Below are 18,546 nucleotides of genomic sequence, written 5' to 3' on the forward strand. Positions count from 1 at the left end.
ATATTTTTTTTGGTTGGCTCTTTGGCCTCTCTTTTTTTATTTTATTTTTTATTTTTGTGGGCATCTTTGGCCCCTTTTATTTCCTCACTTGGGAAAATTCTCCATCAATGATGATTATCACACTTTCGACTCAAAACTTAGAGCAACAAAGACACTATATGGAATGCCATTGGTAGTGTACCGTGACAATGATCTAGCATGGCATAGACATTAATGGAAACATCATGCTAGCTATCTTACGATCATGCAATGGCAATGTAGACGTGGTGGCACATGTCATGTTGGTAGTTGCATGGCAATATATCTTGGAATGACTTTGAAAAGCCATAGTAGGTAGGTATGGTGGCTGTTTTGAGGGAGGCAAATGGTGGGTTTTGTGCACCGGCGAAAGTTGCACGACACTAAGAAGATAGTGATGGTGGAAGGTGAAAGTGCATCTAAATCATGGACTCAACATTAGTCATGAAGAACTCATATATTTGTTGCAAAAGTTTTATTAGTAATCGAAACAAAGCATTCAACGCATACTCCTAGGGGAAGGGTTGGTAGGTATAAACCATCGCGCGATCCCGACCGCCACGCAAAGGATGACAATCAAAAGACTAATCATGCTCAGACTTCATCACATAGCGGTTCACCATACGTGCATGCTACGGGAATAACTAACTCCAACACAAGTATTTCTAGATCCACAACACCTTACTAGCATAACTTCAATATTACCACAACCACAACTCAAAACTAAATGAGATGAATCAAACTTCTCTAACTATTCAATGCACATGAAGGTGGAAGTTTTCGTATCCCTCTGGATAACTGCCCCTTTTGAGACTACTTTCAAAGCATAGATCAACTACCAAGCCACGCACCGCTGTGCTCTAAAAGATATAAGTGAAGAACATAGAGCAAAAGTATCTAGCTCAAAAGATATAAGTGAAGCACATGTGAGCTGAATTGTCTACCAAAGGATATAAGTGAAGCTCGACAAAATCACGGTGAGTGCATGTCTCTCTCTCTAGGTGTGCAGCAAGGATGATTGTGACACAACAAATATAAAAGACTCCTACGATACAAGACGCTCCAAGCAAAAACACATAACATGTGGTGAATAAAAATATAGCCCTGAGTAACGTTACCGATGGATTGAAGACGAAAGAGGGGATGCCTTCCCGAGGCATCCCCAAGCTTAGGCTTTTACGGCATCCTTGAATCTCTTGGGGTGCCTTGGGCATCCCCAATCTTGAGCTCTTTTGTAACATCCCAAATTTTGGAATGTTAATAAACTATTAGATTGATTGTTTGTTTGCTTGAGTGATTGAAACTTGAGTGAAATTTGAAACTTTTCAAAAACTTTTGAATGAGAGGGAATAAAATGACTTTCCCCTTCTCCGGTGAATTCAAATTCAATCATTTAAAAGCAAAGAGAGAAGATGACATGACTTCTTCAACTATAAATAATTTGAACAGAGATATTTGCATTTGAATTCTTTTGCATTTCTATTCGTTTTCTTCGTGCAAGAAATGGCAGGAAATACATTCTGTCAATCAGAAAAAAAGAGAGGAGGAACATGACCCTCAAACCCACGGGCATTTTGAAAGTTATTTGAACCCTAAAACTTAGAGGGTCATTTGAAAATTATTTGCAAAAGAAAATAAATCTTTTAGGCAATTTTGTGAAAATAATTTTTTCTGAAGTTTTTATTTTTGCCGTCGAAAAATGCCCATCATTTATATTTTATTTTTCTGATAATTTTAGTATATAGAAACTCTTTATTCCGAATTGATTTGAATTCCCTTTTATCGTTTTAGTTTCCTAGTTTTAAAAATAGGAAAGGAATCACTTTTATTTGGAAACACCTGCTGGCCCATCAAGAGTTTTCCTATTTTGGCCCAACAGAGGATCTTCTTCCTCCTATGTTTCTTCCCCACGTCACACGAGCTTTCCTTAGCCATGGACAGGGAGATCTTCACCTCCGGGATTCGCGAAGCTCTTTCCCTCCCAGCACCTCCCGTCGTCCCTATAAGAAGGCCCCGGTCCTCCTCGTTCCATTCCCGCTGAAACCGCCGCCTCTCCCCACCTCCTCCTCCCCCTGCACCATCGCCGGAGTCGGTCACCAGAGACTCGCTGTGCTCCTCCACATCACCGGTGCACCCCCTCCCCTACCTCGCTGCACCCCATCCCACCCTTGCCGCGCCTCCCCACCCCTTCGCCCCCCCTCCTCCACCACCCCATCCCGTCGGCCACCCCCCTGCTCCCCCACGTCGCCACGACCAGGAAGAACTCCTCCCGTCGCCCCCCCACCTGCACGCCCCTCCACCTCACCGCCCTCCCTCCGCCTTGCCGCCCCACCCCTCCTCCACCGGCACCGCACCCCCCCACCGGCGACCCCACCCCGCCGGAGCTCCACCCCGATCCCAGCCACCATCGGCCACCATTGCCAATACGGGAGCCACTCCCAGCCACGGTAAGACTCCTCCTCCTGTTTTTATTTTTTCTTTTTTTTTGTATTACCATTAGATCTAGATCCCACGGTGTAGATTAGAAGGTACTTACCCTTTCGGTTTTTAAACAAGGACCGCCGGTTTTTATTCACTTAACTTATTAGCCAGAGAATTCTCGTTAAGCTTCGGCCATTCGCTGGCTAGCCTACGCAGCGCACAGCCCCGCAGCCAATCAGGGACTGCCACGTAGTTAGTTAGCTTTTATTCTATTTTTTCTGTTTAATTCCAAAAAACAGAAAAGTTCCAATCTTGTTTAGCCCATAGCTTTTGATCCCGAAGTCCAATGATGTTGATTCTTTTTCCAGTAGCTCACAAATTTCTTGTAGTTTTTAAAAACATATAATTTGTCTATGTTTGAGTTTTCAAATTTGAATTAGATCAGATTTATTTTAAACCTTGTTTTTCCTATTCCAGGAGTTTAAAAATAGCTTCTAATTTGATTCCTTTTGCTACTGATCACTAGTGATCTTATTTATCAGCGATAAAAATTTCAGATTTGTTTGAGTACTGTAGCTTATGGTTTCTTGTGAAACAATTTCTGTTTCACCTCTTTTAGGATTTCGGCTAATTCCTTTTCTATCTTTGTTTTAAAATATTTTCTTTATTATTTCAGAAAGATTATTGTTTTGTTTATGTTAGTTAAACAGTAGTTTTGCAACATGTTTTTATTTTATTTTTATTTGCTTTCATGAAATCAATTCTAGTTCCTTAGTAACTTGCAATTGGTTTCCCCACTGTTTCAAATCCCGTTTGAAAATACTTTGAAAAAGTTTTCTGAAAAATATTCTATTTTATCTTAGTTAGATTTATATCTTAGTTCCTTGTATTATTTTCTGTTAGACAAAAACTATTTAGTGTTTGACGTAGTAGAAGACTCCCTAGTCTTATTTGAAGTTTCTTTCGGATTCCTATTCGCTCTCTCTTTTGTTTTGATTGTTAGAATGATTGCTAGTATGAGTGCTTATGTGAATGATATGTTTGTTATATAGATTTCATCGGAGAGTGACGAGTAGTCTATCAAGTTATTTCTCGAGAAATTCTTCTTCGTCAACATCATCAGGCAAGTCACTTTGATCATACTATCACCTATGTTTTATGCATCGTAGTTCTACCATCCTATGCCCAAATTTGCATGCTGCTTAGGTACTTGGAAATTTTAGTATAGATTGTAGTATCATGTGGTAGGCACACAACAACCCCGATACTTGGCCCTGGGACGACAAATTTCATATTGCTATGCTTGAGTAGACGGGATTTCGGTTGAGCGCATAACACGAGTGATGCGAGGTTGATTAAATAATCAAGACCGGTTAAGACAAGATTTTCAAGACCTCGGACGCAATGCAACTCTGGGTGAAGGACGGTTTATCGGCTCCCTGGAGAACCCAGTGGATGACCCGGGATGCTGGAGAGGCCATGACATCCTGCGGAAAGCTTCACCCAGGCTCAAAGAGACGGACGGATATTTTGAAGACCCAAGGCTTACCTGCACAGCCACAAGTCATTATGGGCTCTGGCTTGGTTGGACAACGCGGCGACTCTGGACAAGCGGTGCTAGCAGATGTAGAAGAACGGTAGGATTGGATGGGCACCGACAGGGATTCAGAGGGACCCGTTGAAAGACCATGTTTTGATCATCCGGTCTTCAAACACCCTGAAGTGCGAGGACATATATATCAATTTTACCGCTTGACCGCTTCCGCTGAGATATTTAAGGTATATATATCAATTTTACGCTATTTACATGTGATTTCACTTTGATATATACATTGATGTACTGTGTGTGCCAGCATACTGATCCAGGGATGGCACAGAAACACAGAGGCTTGACTTGTTTTGAGTCGGGTCGCTACAGAAATGGTATCAGAGCACATGTTGACTGTAGGACGTGACCCCTAGAAACTGGAAACTTCTTCGGATAGGATCTCTCAAAAATCTTATTTTCAAGAACATCCTTTACTTCTCATCCCTTCTGATTTCATCAAATGTTTCCCTCTCACCTCAAATAGTTATACAATCCCCTTACCCCTTTGACCTCATGAAGAATCGACGGAGTTCTCTTTCAAAGTAAAGAGGATCTCACCATGCATTTGAAGAATTGAAGCTACACCCATTGAAGTCTCTCAAGACCCGAAGAAATCGAAGACCCTGAAGTGTTCGAATAATTATATGACCATTAGTAGTCCAAACCCCTTTTATATACTCACGTTAGATACGATGATTTTGTGAGCCGTCATTGGTGTGTGTTTTCCGACGGCCACAAATAAAACCTATTCTCAAAAATATTGTTTGTATTGTGTGTATCTCCTTACCTCTCCTACCCGTCTCATCCCCAAAACCTCAACCCTACGAGATGGAGTATGAAGCTGGACTTGGAGTCTCTGGACCAATGACCCACCTGGAGGCTGAAACATGGATTCAGAACATGGAGAACCACTTCGGGAGGAACTTGATCTCAAGGAAGTATGAAGTGGAACACGCTCTTCACTACTTTACCCAGAGTGCTGCTATCTGGTGGAAAATGCACCATGCCATACAAGGATTTAGTGGAGCAGAACACATGGGACGAATTCAAGAAGACTCTGTTAAGATCCCGTCTCATTCGGAAGTGCTATGATAATCCGAAGGAGAAGACTTGTGCATGCAAGATCTGTGGAGAAATAGGACACACCCAGGAAGAACAGAAGGATGGATGCACTCATTGTGAAGAAAATCACCCAGCTGGGGAATGCCCAAGTAGTCAGGTGACTTGTTTCCTTTGTGAAGGAACCACCCACTACCCAGCTCAGTGTCACATTTACCCCAAGGTGCAACAAGTTGTCAAGAAGCAGAAAGATGCAGTGAAGGAAACCCTCAAGAAGAATATTCTAGAAGAACCAGTGATGAACGAATATATTGGAGACCCTGATGGAAAAGGTCTGACCAGATTTTTCTCCAATGCATGCTACTCATGTGGAGAAGAAGGACATTATTCACAGGATTGCACGAAGAGAAGCCCAGAGTATCTGGGAAACTCCCCGACGGAAGAAATGGAGTTTGATCCACTTGAAATAGAAGAACTGGCCAAAATAAAGGAGTCCAGAAAGAAGAAAAAGTACCCTTGGAAGAACCAAATCTCTGCAGACATAGACCTGAGTCATGTTAGATGTTACAAGTGTATGAAATTTGGCCACCACAAATACATGTGCTCAGGAAGGAAGCCGGGAACCCAAGGAGCAAAAGAAAACACTAAGACGCCTCGAGACTTGTCAGAAATCATTTGATTTTGTTGCAAGGAAGCAGGACATTTTGCCAGCGATTGTCCACAAAGGAAGAAAGCTAGAATGGAGTAGTTAAGTTTTGACCATGGCAATAAGTGTAATCCGAAGCACTCTTGTTTTTCATAAGATCATGGAGTGAAATTTTTGTAACAGAAGTCCCTGAGATTGTAATAACATCATGAATTAATGGAATTTATTGTATCATGATTGCCTATGTTGAAAATGTATGCGTTGTTTCTCTACGAGCAAAGCTCTCTGAACATTATGAGGATATGAGAAAATATGGTCTATGCAGGCATGAGTATAATTCATTTTTAAGTGTGGTAGTAATCGGTAAACCCACAGGATCCATTGAGTAGGAGTGTACCATGATTACCAAGGAGACATATACATTCCTCTGAGTACCCATTTACTGACACCTGCAGATGACAACTCTCTACGAGTCATTCCTCAAGGGCCCAGAAACGATCATGACCCTGACCAGTGATCATGATTACCCGAAAATCCTGAAGGACATGATGAAGCACATTCATCTTGAAGGAGATGCAGTCTACAAAGGCTACCCATTTGTGGAAAATGGAGTGGAACTTTGGTACATGGAAGTACACCTCCACCATGTGAAAGGAGTTTGTCCAAAGACTATGGGGCAATACTTTTTCATTTCACGTGTACCACGAGCAACCTTCTTTGATGCTGTTCGTGAAGCTGCCATGGAAGCCATACGTCAGATTGGAGAAATACTTGAAGCAAGACTCCGTCATACCCAGGAATACCTGAGTGAGGTACGTGCGGAGATGATGGAGACGAAGCTCATGACCACCATGATGAAGCAAAAGATGGATGATTTCAAGGAGCACCTTGGAAAGTTCGAGTGGAACTAAAGTACCTCCAAGAGAGGTTGATGAATAAAGTTGGTAGAAATGCTCGACCATACCGAACCATGTGGATGGCAGCATTTGTAATAGAGTACTTTTGAATTGGAGTTTTTGAGGATAAATTAAGGATGTAATAAAGGATTGATTATGAAATGAATATGATTTATGGAAGAAGCTATGATGGATCAGCAAACGTTTTCTTAGGAGCATACGAAAACCTGAGAGTTGTCAAGATACGATAGGTGTTTCGTTCAGCTTGCAGAACCAATGGATTATCCGAACTTCGTTCCTGGACAAGAGAAATTCTGCAACGCTTGTGAGGATGCCCAAGTGTTAGAATGCGAGATTCGCTAAACCTTATACAGAGAAATGATTTGGGTGCGGAATGGATTGATCACCATGACGACTTACTCTTATCATTTATCTTGCTATTCGGAATGGTAAATCTGAGAAACTTACCCATATAGAGAGACGACGTTCTTTGAAGCTTTTGTTTAAGCCTTAGAATGGTATGATGAAAGCCCCACGTACATGGCATTTGTTGTCATGCGTAGGAAATTTGATGGTGAGGATGAAGACAAGACCCCTTTCTCTGCAGGATAACCACAAATGGTAGACCACCATGAGAACCATCGATATGTTATTTAGAATTGACCACGAGACTGTCAGTTAAAGAAGACCCAGTAACGGAAGAAGCTTATATCAACGGGAGAGCATCACCAAAGGATTTAATATGAAGACTGTGCGATGTCAGTTGCCAAAACCCCAGAGGATCGTTAAAGCATTTTGAGGGACCAGTATCTCTCATTTTAAGTGTGGTAGCATCCCACCTTGCCGGAGATTGGATTTGTTCGAAGACCCGCAAACCCTAACCTTTTCTTTCTAGCCCTTCCGAATCTCTAGGACGAGATTCATTTTAAGTGTGGCAGATTTGTAACATCCCAAATTTTGGAATGTTAATAAATTATTAGATTGATTGTTTGTTTGCTTGAGTGATTGAAACTTGAGTGAAATTTGAAACTTTTCAAAAACTTTTGAATGAGAGGGAATAAAATGACTTTCCCCTTCTCCGGTGAATTCAAATTCAATCATTTAAAAGCAAAGAGAGAAGATGACATGACTTCTTCAACTATAAATAATTTGAACGGAGATATTTGCATTTGAATTCTTTTGCATTTCTATTCGTTTTCTTCGTGCAATAAATGGCGGGAAATACATTCTGTCAATCAGAAAAAAAGAGAGGAGGAACATGACCCTCAAACCCACGGGCATTTTGAAAGTTATTTGAACCCTAAAACTTAGAGGGTCATTTGAAAATTATTTGCAAAAGAAAATAAATCTTTTAGGCAATTTTGTGAAAATAATTTTTTCTGAAGTTTTTATTTTTCTGTGGAAAAATGTCCATCATTTATATTTTATTTTTCTGATAATTTTAGTATATATAAACTCTTTATTCCGAATTGATTTGAATTCCCTTTTATCGTTTTAGTTTCCTAGTTTTAAAAATAGGAAAGGATTCACTTTTATTTGGAAACACCTGTTGGCCCATCAAGAGTTTTCCTATTTTGGCCCAACAGAGGATCTTCTTCCTCCTATGTTTCTTCCCCACGTCACAGGAGCTTTCCTTAGCCATGGACAGGGAGATCTTCACCTCCGGGATTCGCGAAGCTCTTTCCCTCCCAGCACCTCCCGTCGCCCCTATAAGAAGGCCCCGGTCCTCCTCGTTCCATTCCCGTTGAAACCGCCGCCTCTCCCCACCTCCTCCTCCCCCTGCACCATCGCCGGAGTCGGTCACCAGAGACTCGCCGTGCTCCTCCCCTACCTCTCTGCACCCCATCCCACCCTTGCCGCGCCTCCCCACCCCTTCGCACCCCCTCCTCCACCACCCCACCCCGTCGGCCACCCCCCTACTCCCCCACATCGCCACGACCAGGAAGAACTCCTCTCGTCGCCCCCCCACCTGCAGGCCCCTCCACCTCGCCGCCCTCCCTCCACCTCGCCGCCCCACCCCTCCTCCACCGGCACCGCACCCCCCCATCGGCGACCCCACCCCGCCGGAGCTCCACCCCAACCCCAGCCACCATCGGCCACCATTGCCAGCACGGGAGCTAATCCCAGCCACGGTAAGACTCCTCCTCCTGTTTTTCTTTTTTCTTTTTTTTGTATTACCATTAGATCTAGATCCCACGGTGTAGATTAGAAGGTACTTACCCTTTCGGTTTTTAAACAAAGACCGCCGGTTTTTATTCACTTAACTTATTAGCCAGAGAATTCTCGTTAAGCTTCGGCCATTCGCTAGCTAGCCTACGCAGCGCACAGCCCCGTAGCCAATCAGGGACTGCCACGTAGTTAGTTAGCTTTTATTCTATTTTTTCTGTTTAATTCCAAAAAACAGAAAAGTTCCAATCTTGTTTAGCCCATAGCTTTTGATCCCGAAGTCCACTGATGTTGATTCTTTTTCCAGTAGCTCACAAATTTCCTGTAGTTTCTAAAAACATATAATTTGGCTATGTTTGAAATTTGGAAAGTTGAATTAGATCAGATTTAGTTTAAACCTTGTTTTTCCTATTCCAGGAGTTTAAAAATAGCTTTTAATTTGATTCATTTTGCTAATGATCACTAGTGATCTTATTTATCAGTGGTACAAATTTCAGATTTGTTTGAGTACTGTAGGTTATGGTTTCTTGTGAAACAATTTCTGTTTCACCTCTTTTAGGATTTCGGCTAATTCCTTTTCTATCTTTGTTTTAAAATATTTTCTTTATTATTTCAGAAAGATTATTGTTTTGTTTATGTTAGTTAAACAGTAGTTTTGCAACAAGTTTTTATTTTATTTTTATTTGCTTTCATGAAATCAATTCTAGTTCCTTAGTAACTTGCAATTGGTTTCCCCACTGTTTCAAATCCCGTTTGGAAATACTTTGAAAAAGTTTTGGGAAAAATATTCTATTTTGTCTTAGTTAGATCTATATCTTAGTTCCTTGTATTATTTTCTGTTAGACAAAAACTATTTAGTGTTTGACTTGGTAGAAGACTCCCTAGTCTTATTTGAAGTTTCTTTCGGATTCCTATTCGCTCTCTCTTTTGTTTTGATTGTTAGAATGATTGCTAGTATGAGTGCTTATGTGAATGATATGTTTGTTATATAGATTTCATCGGAGAGTAACGAGTAGTCTATCAAGTTATTTCTCGAGAAATTCTTCTTCGTCAACATCATCAGGCAAGTCACTTTGATCATACTATCACCTATGTTTTATGCATCGTAGTTCTACCATCCTATGCCCAAATTTGCATGCTGCTTAGGTACTTGGATATTTTAGTATAGATTGTAGTATCATGTGGTAGGCACACAACAACCCCGATACTTGGCCCCGGGACGACAAATTTCATATTGCTATGCTTGAGTAGACGGGATTTCGGTTGATTAAATAATCAAGACCGGTTAAGACAAGATTTTCAAGACCTCGGACGCAATGCAACTCTGGGTGAAGGACGGTTGATCGGCTCCCTGGAGAACCCAGTGGATGACCCGGGATGCTGGAGAGGCCATGACATCCTGCGGAAAGCTTCACCCAGGCTCAAAGAGACGGACGGATATTTTGAAGACCCAAGGCTTACCTGCACAGCCACAAGTCATTATGGGCTCTGGCTTGGTTGGACAACGCGGCGACTCTGGACAAGCGGTGCTAGCAGATGTAGAAGAACGGTAGGATTGGATGGGCACCGACAGGGATTCAGAGGGACCCGTTGAAAGACCATGTTTTGATCATCCGGTCTTCAAACACCCTGAAGTGCGAGGACATATATATCAATTTTACCGCTTGACCGCTTCCGCTGAGATATTTAAGGTATATATATCAATTTTACGCTATTTACATGTGATTTCACTTTGATATATACATTGATGTACTGTGTGTGCCAGCATACTGATCCAGGGATGGCACAGAAACACAGAGGCTTGACTTGTTTTGAGTCGGGTCGCTACAGAAATGGTATCAGAGCACATGTTGACTGTAGGACGTGACCCCTAGAAACTGGAAACTTCTTCGGATAGGATCTCTCAAAAATCTTATTTTCAAGAACATCCTTTACTTCTCATCCCTTCTGATTTCATCAAATGTTTCCCTCTCACCTCAAATAGTTATACAATCCCCTTACCCCTTTGACCTCATGAAGAATCGACGGAGTTCTCTTTCAAAGTAAAGAGGATCTCACCATGCATTTGAAGAATTGAAGCTACACCCATTGAAGTCTCTCAAGACCCGAAGAAATCGAAGTCCCTGAAGTGTTCAAATAATTATATGACCATTAGTAGTCCAAACCCCTTTTATATACTCACGTTAGATACGATGATTTTGTGAGCCGTCATTGGTGTGTGTTTTCCGACGGCCACAAATAAAACCTATTCTCAAAAATATTGTTTGTATTGTGTGTATCTCCTTACCTCTCCTACCCGTCTCATCCCCAAAACCTCAACCCTACGAGATGGAGTATGAAGCTATATTTTCTACTTATGTTGGTGTTGGGTTGCTATATTTTCACTTTTCCATGGCTAGTTCCCTCCGATACTATACATAGTTCCATCAAAATAAGCAACCAACTCAACAAAAACAGAATCTGTTAACAGCAGACCAGTCTGTAGCAATCTGTATACTTCGTATACTTCTGGTACTTCAAAAAATCTGAAAACTTAGGACAGTCTAAAAAATTGGCATAGAAATCAGCAGCAAAAAGAATCAACTAAAAATCTCTTACAGAATAAAAACGAAAATGCTTTTCGTGAGCAGAAAGTTTCTGTGTTTTTCCAGCATGATCAAACAATCATCACCAAGACTAATCATAACGGTTTTGCTTGGCACAAACACAAAAAGAAACACAAAAGACACAATCATAACAGAATTATGATGGTGTGGAGAAAACAAAACAGGAAGCAAAAAGCAAACAAAAATTTATTCATTTGGGTGCCTCCCAACAAGCGCTATCGTTTAACGCCCTTAGCGAGGCATTGATTTCAATGATGCTCACATAAAAGGTAAGGATTGAAACACAACGAGAGCATCATGGAGAAAATGGCTAGCACATTTAAGTCTAACCCACTTCCTATGCATAGGGATTTTGTGATCAAACACTTTATTGCAGCAAGAATCAACTAGCATAGGAAGGCAAAACAAGCATAGCTTCAAAAATTTCAACACATGGAGAGGAAGCTTGATACTATTGCAATAAGTAGAAGCATATGACCCTCTTTCATAGTAATTTTCAGTATCATCATGAATGAATTCAACAATATAACCAGCACCTACAGCATTATTTTCATGATCTACAAGCATAGAAATTTTACTACTCTCCCCATAAGGGAATCTATTCTCAAGAATAGTAGTGGGAGTATCGTAAAAGACTTGAGCACTAAAAATTGTGTCCACAATGAAAAGCAAGGTTTAGCAAAGGGGTTCTTGGGAGTATGACAAGTTTTATCATCCATCTTCTGTAAAGCATAAGTATCCTCACAATAATCATCATAGATAGGGGGCATGCTTTCATCAAAATAATTTTGATCATTCAAAGTGGAAGAACTAAAAAGATCATCTTCATCAAATATAGCATCCCCAAGCTTGTGGCTTTGCATATCATTAGCATCATGGGTATTCAAAGAATTCATGCTAAGGACATTGCAATCATGCTCATCTTTCACATATTCTATGCCAAGCATTCTATGTAATTCTTCTTTCAGCACTTGAGCACAATTTTCCTTCCCATCATGCTCATGAAAGACATGGAAAAGATGGAACATATGAGGCATCGTCAATTCCATTTTTTGTAGTTTTCTAGCGAAAGAACAAGAAACAAAAAGATTCGATTGCAAGATCTAAAGATATACCTTCAAGCGCTAACCTCCCCGGCAACGGCGCCAGAAAAGAGCTTGATGTCTACTACGCAACCTTCTCCTTGTAAACGTTGTTGGGCCTCCAAGTGGAGAGGGTTGTAGGACAGTAGCAATTTTCCCTCAAGTGGGTGAACTAAGGTTTATCAATCTGTGGGAGGCGTAGGATGAAGATGGTCTCTCTCAAGCAACCCTGCAACCAAATAACAAAGAGTCTCTTGTGTCCCCAACACACCTAATACAATGGTAAGTTGTATAGGTGCACTAGTTCGGCGAATAGATGGTGATACAACTGCAATATGGATGGTAGATATAGGTTTTTGTAATCTGAAATTACTAAAACAGCAAGGTGACAGATGGTAAAAGTGAGCACGAACGGTATTGCAATGCGTGGAAACAAGGCCTAGGGTTCATACTTTCACTAGTGAAGTTCTCTCAACAATGATAACATAATTGGATCATATAACTAGCCCTCAACATGCAACAAAGAGTCACTCCAAAGTCACTAATAGCGGGGAACAAACGAAGAGATTATTGTCGGGTACGAAACCAGCACAAAGTTACTCTTTCTCATCGATCTATTCAAGAATCTGTAGTAAAATGACACGAAGCTATTCTTTCCGTTCGATCCATCATAGAGTTCGTACTAGAATAACACCTTAAGATACATATCAACCAAGACCCTAATGTCACCTAGATACTCCATTGTCACCTCAAGTATCCGTGGGCATGATCATACGATATGCATCACATAATCTCAGAATCATCTATTCAACCAACACATAGAACTTCAAAGAGTGCCCCAAAGTTTCTACCAGAGAGTCAAAACGTGTGCCAAACCCTGTGCATAGGTTCCTAATTGCACGAACCCGCAAGTTGATCACCAAAACATACATCAAGTACTCACATGAATCCACGTGTGCCAACCCATATGCATATGTTCCCAATTGTCAGAAACCCGCAAGTTGATCACAGCAGATAGACACGTGCAAGACATACATCAAGTGCTCTCAAAGACTCAATCCGATAACATAACTCCAAAGGGGAAACTCAATTCATTCCAAGAGAGAGAGGGGGAAGAACATCATAAGATCCAACTATAGTAGCAAAGCCCATGGTACATCGAGATCAAACACATAGCTACTGGTACATACCCTCAGCCCTGAGGGAGAACTACTCCCTCCTCATCATGGAGATTGCCGGGATGATGAAGATGGCCACCGGAGATGGATTCCCCCTCCGGCAGGGTGCCGGAATGGGCTCCAGATTGGTTTTTGGTGGCTACATAGGCTTGCGGCGGCGGAACTCCCGAGCTTGGTTTCTTTTTGGGGGTTTCTGAATTTATAGGAATTTATGGCGGTGGAATTGCGTCAATTGGGCCCAGGAGGAGGTCACAAGCCTGCGCGCCACCACCGAGGGGGGGGGGGTGGCGGAGTGAGGGCTTGTGACTCCCTCGTGGCCCATCTCGCCTTCTCCCAAAGCTTCGGGGGTCTGTTTTGGTCCAAAAAAATCATCGTAAAGTTTCATTCCATTTGGACTCCGTCTGAAAATGGGCCAAAAACACGGAAAAAACAGAAACTGGCACTTGGCACTGAGTTAATAGGTTAGTCCAAAAAAAGATATAAAATAGCACATTCATGCATATAAAACATCCAAAGTTGACAAGATAATAGCATGGAACCATAAAAAATTATAGATATGTTGGAGACGTATCATCGAACTTCAAGTTATTCCTCTCACTTTCGCATTCTCTATGTGCATCAACAATGACCCGACGAAGATCATCATCGGGCACATCGTCTGGTTCCTCTTGATCTTCATCTTCCCCCTTTGCAGCATCACCGTATTCAGGGGGCAGGTAGTTGTCATCATCCTCTTCTTCTATGTTGTCTTCCATCATAACCCCTCTTTTTCCGTGCTTGGTCCAAACATTATAGTGTGGCATAAAACCCTTCTGAAGCAGGTGGAAGTGAAGGGTTTTATACTCGGAGAATTCCTTCGTATTCCCACACACAGTACATGGACAATGCCTAAAAACATTCTGCTTGTTTGCCTCAGCCGCTTCGAGAAAATTATGCAGGCCCTTAATATACTGGAAGGTGCGCCAGTCATCGTGCATCCATTGTCGGTTCATCTGTGTGCGTTATATAATAAAGTGTATTAAAAACTATTACAACATATCATGAATAGAGAATTGACCAAGTTCATAAAAATTCATCATCACATTAAAGCCAAAGTACAGTAGTGACCAAAATAAATACATAATGTTCATACATAGTTCTCATTATTGAACAACATATAGCTCTCTAGAGCATCTAATTAGAACATACATTGAAACTATAAAATTTAAATGCATCAATAAATGCGATCGTAATCGCAACTAAGGTACCGATTGATCCAACGACATAATGATACCAAGCCTCAGTATGAATGATATATTTTCTAATCTTTATAATCTTCAAGCGCATTGCATCCATTTTGATCTTGTAACCGTCGACGATATCCGCAACATCCAACTCCAATATCATCTTCTCCTCTTCAATTCTTTGTAATTTTTCTATCAAGTAATTGTTTTTTAACCAAATTTAACTTCTGGGCAAGAATTTTTATGTCGGTTCGAATTTCAGGTTCACATACCACCTAGATTAAAAAATCTATGTCACGTTGGTCGGCATAATTGTCATAAACACTAAATAAAACAAATAGTTATAAAAGATAATATATACCACATCCGACTCATAGACAGGACGAGGGCCGACGGAGGCGGATTCGAAAACCATCGCACTATATAATAACAAACAATAATAAAAGTAAGAAAATTACATATGTATCTATATAAATCATACAAGAACTTTTTTCTTTTAGAAAGAAGATAAGAAAAGAGACTAACCACGGTGGTGCCGGCGCCGAGATGGGCGCGGGCGACCGACGGCAGTTAGGGACGGGACGGGACAGGAGATGGACCGCCAAAGCTACGCAAATCTTGAGGAAAATGGAGCTTGGACAAGGAGCTTCGAGAGGAGAAAGCTTAAGTGTGGCTCGAGCATTTCATCGAACACCTCATGTGCATAGGAGGTGAGCTAGAGCCCCACAAAGCTCTCCCACGGCCGGCCGAAAAACAGAGCAGTGCACTACTCTGCTCATGTGCTGGGGGTATATATAGGACAACCATTAGTCCCGGTTTGTGGCTGGAACAGAGACTAAAGGACAACCTGAGGTCCCGGTTCCAGCCACAAACCGGGACTACTGGTTGTGGGCCAAGAGCGAGGCACATTGGTCCCGGTTCGTGTCTGGAACCGGGATCGAAGGTGTCAAACGAAGCGGGACAAATGGTGTTAGAATAAATCCGACGCATACCTCGATCATCCGAGGACCAAGAAATCACACGAGTACGACACCAACACTACAATAAATATGTTAATCCGTGACGGATTCGTGATGACGTTTTGGAAATCCGTCATCGAAACCGTCACGAACTAGCAAGATGTGTTTGGGCGCTAACACGGTAGCCCCTTAATGACGGATCCGAAGGTACTGTCATGAAAACCGTCACGGGTAGACCAACCGGGCCTAGCTTTCCCCACTACATACACCCTCACGTATGAAACCGCGTGAAGCAAAGCACACGGAGAAAAAAAACATTCAGGTCATCAAGGCGGCAGAGTCTGAACAAGAAGCGCGAAAAGGAAAAAAACCAGTAGTTAACGCGGCAAAGTCCGAAACAGGAAGCGCGCGGAGAAAACATTCAAGTTGTCGACGCGGGGAGTTAAAAAAAATTCGGAGCCAGCCCATTTAACTCCGCAGCCCACAGTCTAAGAGGTCATAGCCACACGCCTCTAGCCACGACAATGAAAACCCTAATCCACCAGACCACCACCATCCACAGCCGCTGATTCCCCCCCCCCCCTCTCCTCCCGATTCAGATCGATGCCCAACCTCCCTGCATGCACGGCTGCTGCCCCGTCGATCTCCGGTGCCGCTGCCTCCCCGTCGATCTCCCTCGTCGCTGTCCCAATCATCTGCCGCTCCACCTCTGTCTCCCATCCGCTCTCGCCCCGCCACCGCCCCCACACGCTTCCCCTTGTGGTCCAAGAGCGAGGCACATTGGTCCCGGTCCGTGTGTGGAACCGGGACCCAAGGTGTCAAACGAAGCGGGACAAATGGTGTTAGAATAAATCCGAGGCATACCGTCAATCATCCGAGGACCAAGCAATCACACGAGTACGACACCGAGATTTGTTAACGAGGTTCACCGATATGGCTACATCCCCGGGGCATGACTACGGGCGCTTCTCCCCGTGACACCACAACACCAGCCACCCGGGCGCCGGCACAAGCCGCCGGCTCCCCCTTGCGAGCCTATCGCTATCTAGTTGTCATAGGTTACAACGTGGGGTGCCTCCTCATATATAAGAGGCCAAGGGTACAATGTGTCCGACTACGACACTACATGTATCCTACCCAAACTACAACACCAAGTCCATATGTAACCCAAATCGTACACAATATTCGACACAACTCTAACACCAAGTCCATTGATACGCAGTATTACATAGGAAAGCATCAGGCTTTGGCAAATCAATTAGCATCAAGCGACCAGATTTGTGCTTATGAGTAGATCACATGGAAGGCCAATTTGTTTTGGTGGTTTGCTACTAGGGCACGGAGGCGAGACCACTTGGGTTTTGCTAGTTTACTTTGCCATCGCGGGGATAACTCAGGTATTTTTTCACACAGTCAACCGTACAAAGAACCATGGCGCCAGTGGGTACCAGGTTTGAGGTGGAGAAGTTCGATGGGACTGGAAGCTTTGGGTTATGGCAGACAAGGGTGAAAGATCTGTTGGCACAACAGGGATGTTTTGAAGGCGTTGTTGCAGGAAGCCAAGCCAGCTAAGATGGAGGCTGCAGACTGGGAGGAGTTACAGTTGAGGACAGCCAGAACTATACAGTTGTGTCTGTCGGACCAGGTTATTTATCATGTGATCGATGAGAATTCACCGAAGAAGATCTGGGAGAAGCTGGAGAGTCAATTTATGTCCAAGACTGCAACGACCAAGGTGTATCTGAAGCAAAAGTTGTATGGGATGAATATGCAGGAGGGGTCGGATCTTGTGGAGTATATGAACGCCTTTAATCAAGTCGTGACGGATCTAGCACGCTTGGGTGCGATGATTGACGACGAGGATAGAGCAATTCTGCTTCTTTGTTCATTGCCATCATCCTATGACCACTTGATTACTACTTTGACGCACGGCAAGGAGACCGTCAAGAATGAGGATATTATTGCGGCCTTGCTATCTTATCATATGAGAAAGAAGAATGCGGTGGAAGTCTCTCATTGTGAAGGTTTGCTAGTCAAGGGTGAAGAGTGGTGGAAGGGATATGAGGCAGGGAAGATCAAGCAAAAGAAAAAGAAAATACAGTGTCACAAGTGTAAGCAGAGGGGACATATTAAAAAGGACTGTCCAAAGCTCAATGGTGGGTCAAGTGCTAATATGGCAATTATGGTGATGACTCAAACAACAATAGTGATGCCCTTGTAGTATCAGACAAGCGGTCAACCAAAAGTGAAGCGTGGATGTTGGATTCTGCTTGCTCTTTTCATGTGACACCCAACAAGGAGTGGCTCTCTTCGTACAAGTCTGGTGGTTTTGGTTTAGCCTATATGGGCGATGATAGTGGTCATCGTGTTGCTGGAGTAGATGACATCAAAATCAAGATGTTTGACGGAGTTGAGAGGATGCTTCGGGGAGTCTGGCATGTTCCGGGGCTAAGGAGAAATCTAATTTCGCTTGGAGTTCTTCATGATGGTGGTATGGTATCCGTTGTGATCAGGATAGGAAGATCATGAAAATCATGGAAGATGAGGTGACCGTGATGATTGAAGCGAGGACGTCTTCGCATCTTTACAAGTTGCAAGGAAGCACTATTGCAGGTGGAGTCACGAAGACTGGAGTTGCAGGAGTAGCAGCAGGTTCCCACGGAGGCGGCCGGTCTGGGGCAGACTCGTTGGGTAGCTCTCGGTA

This window comes from Hordeum vulgare, chromosome 7H (genome assembly GCF_904849725.1).
Source record: "Hordeum vulgare subsp. vulgare chromosome 7H, MorexV3_pseudomolecules_assembly, whole genome shotgun sequence".
NCBI classification, from domain to species: domain Eukaryota; kingdom Viridiplantae; phylum Streptophyta; class Magnoliopsida; order Poales; family Poaceae; genus Hordeum; species Hordeum vulgare.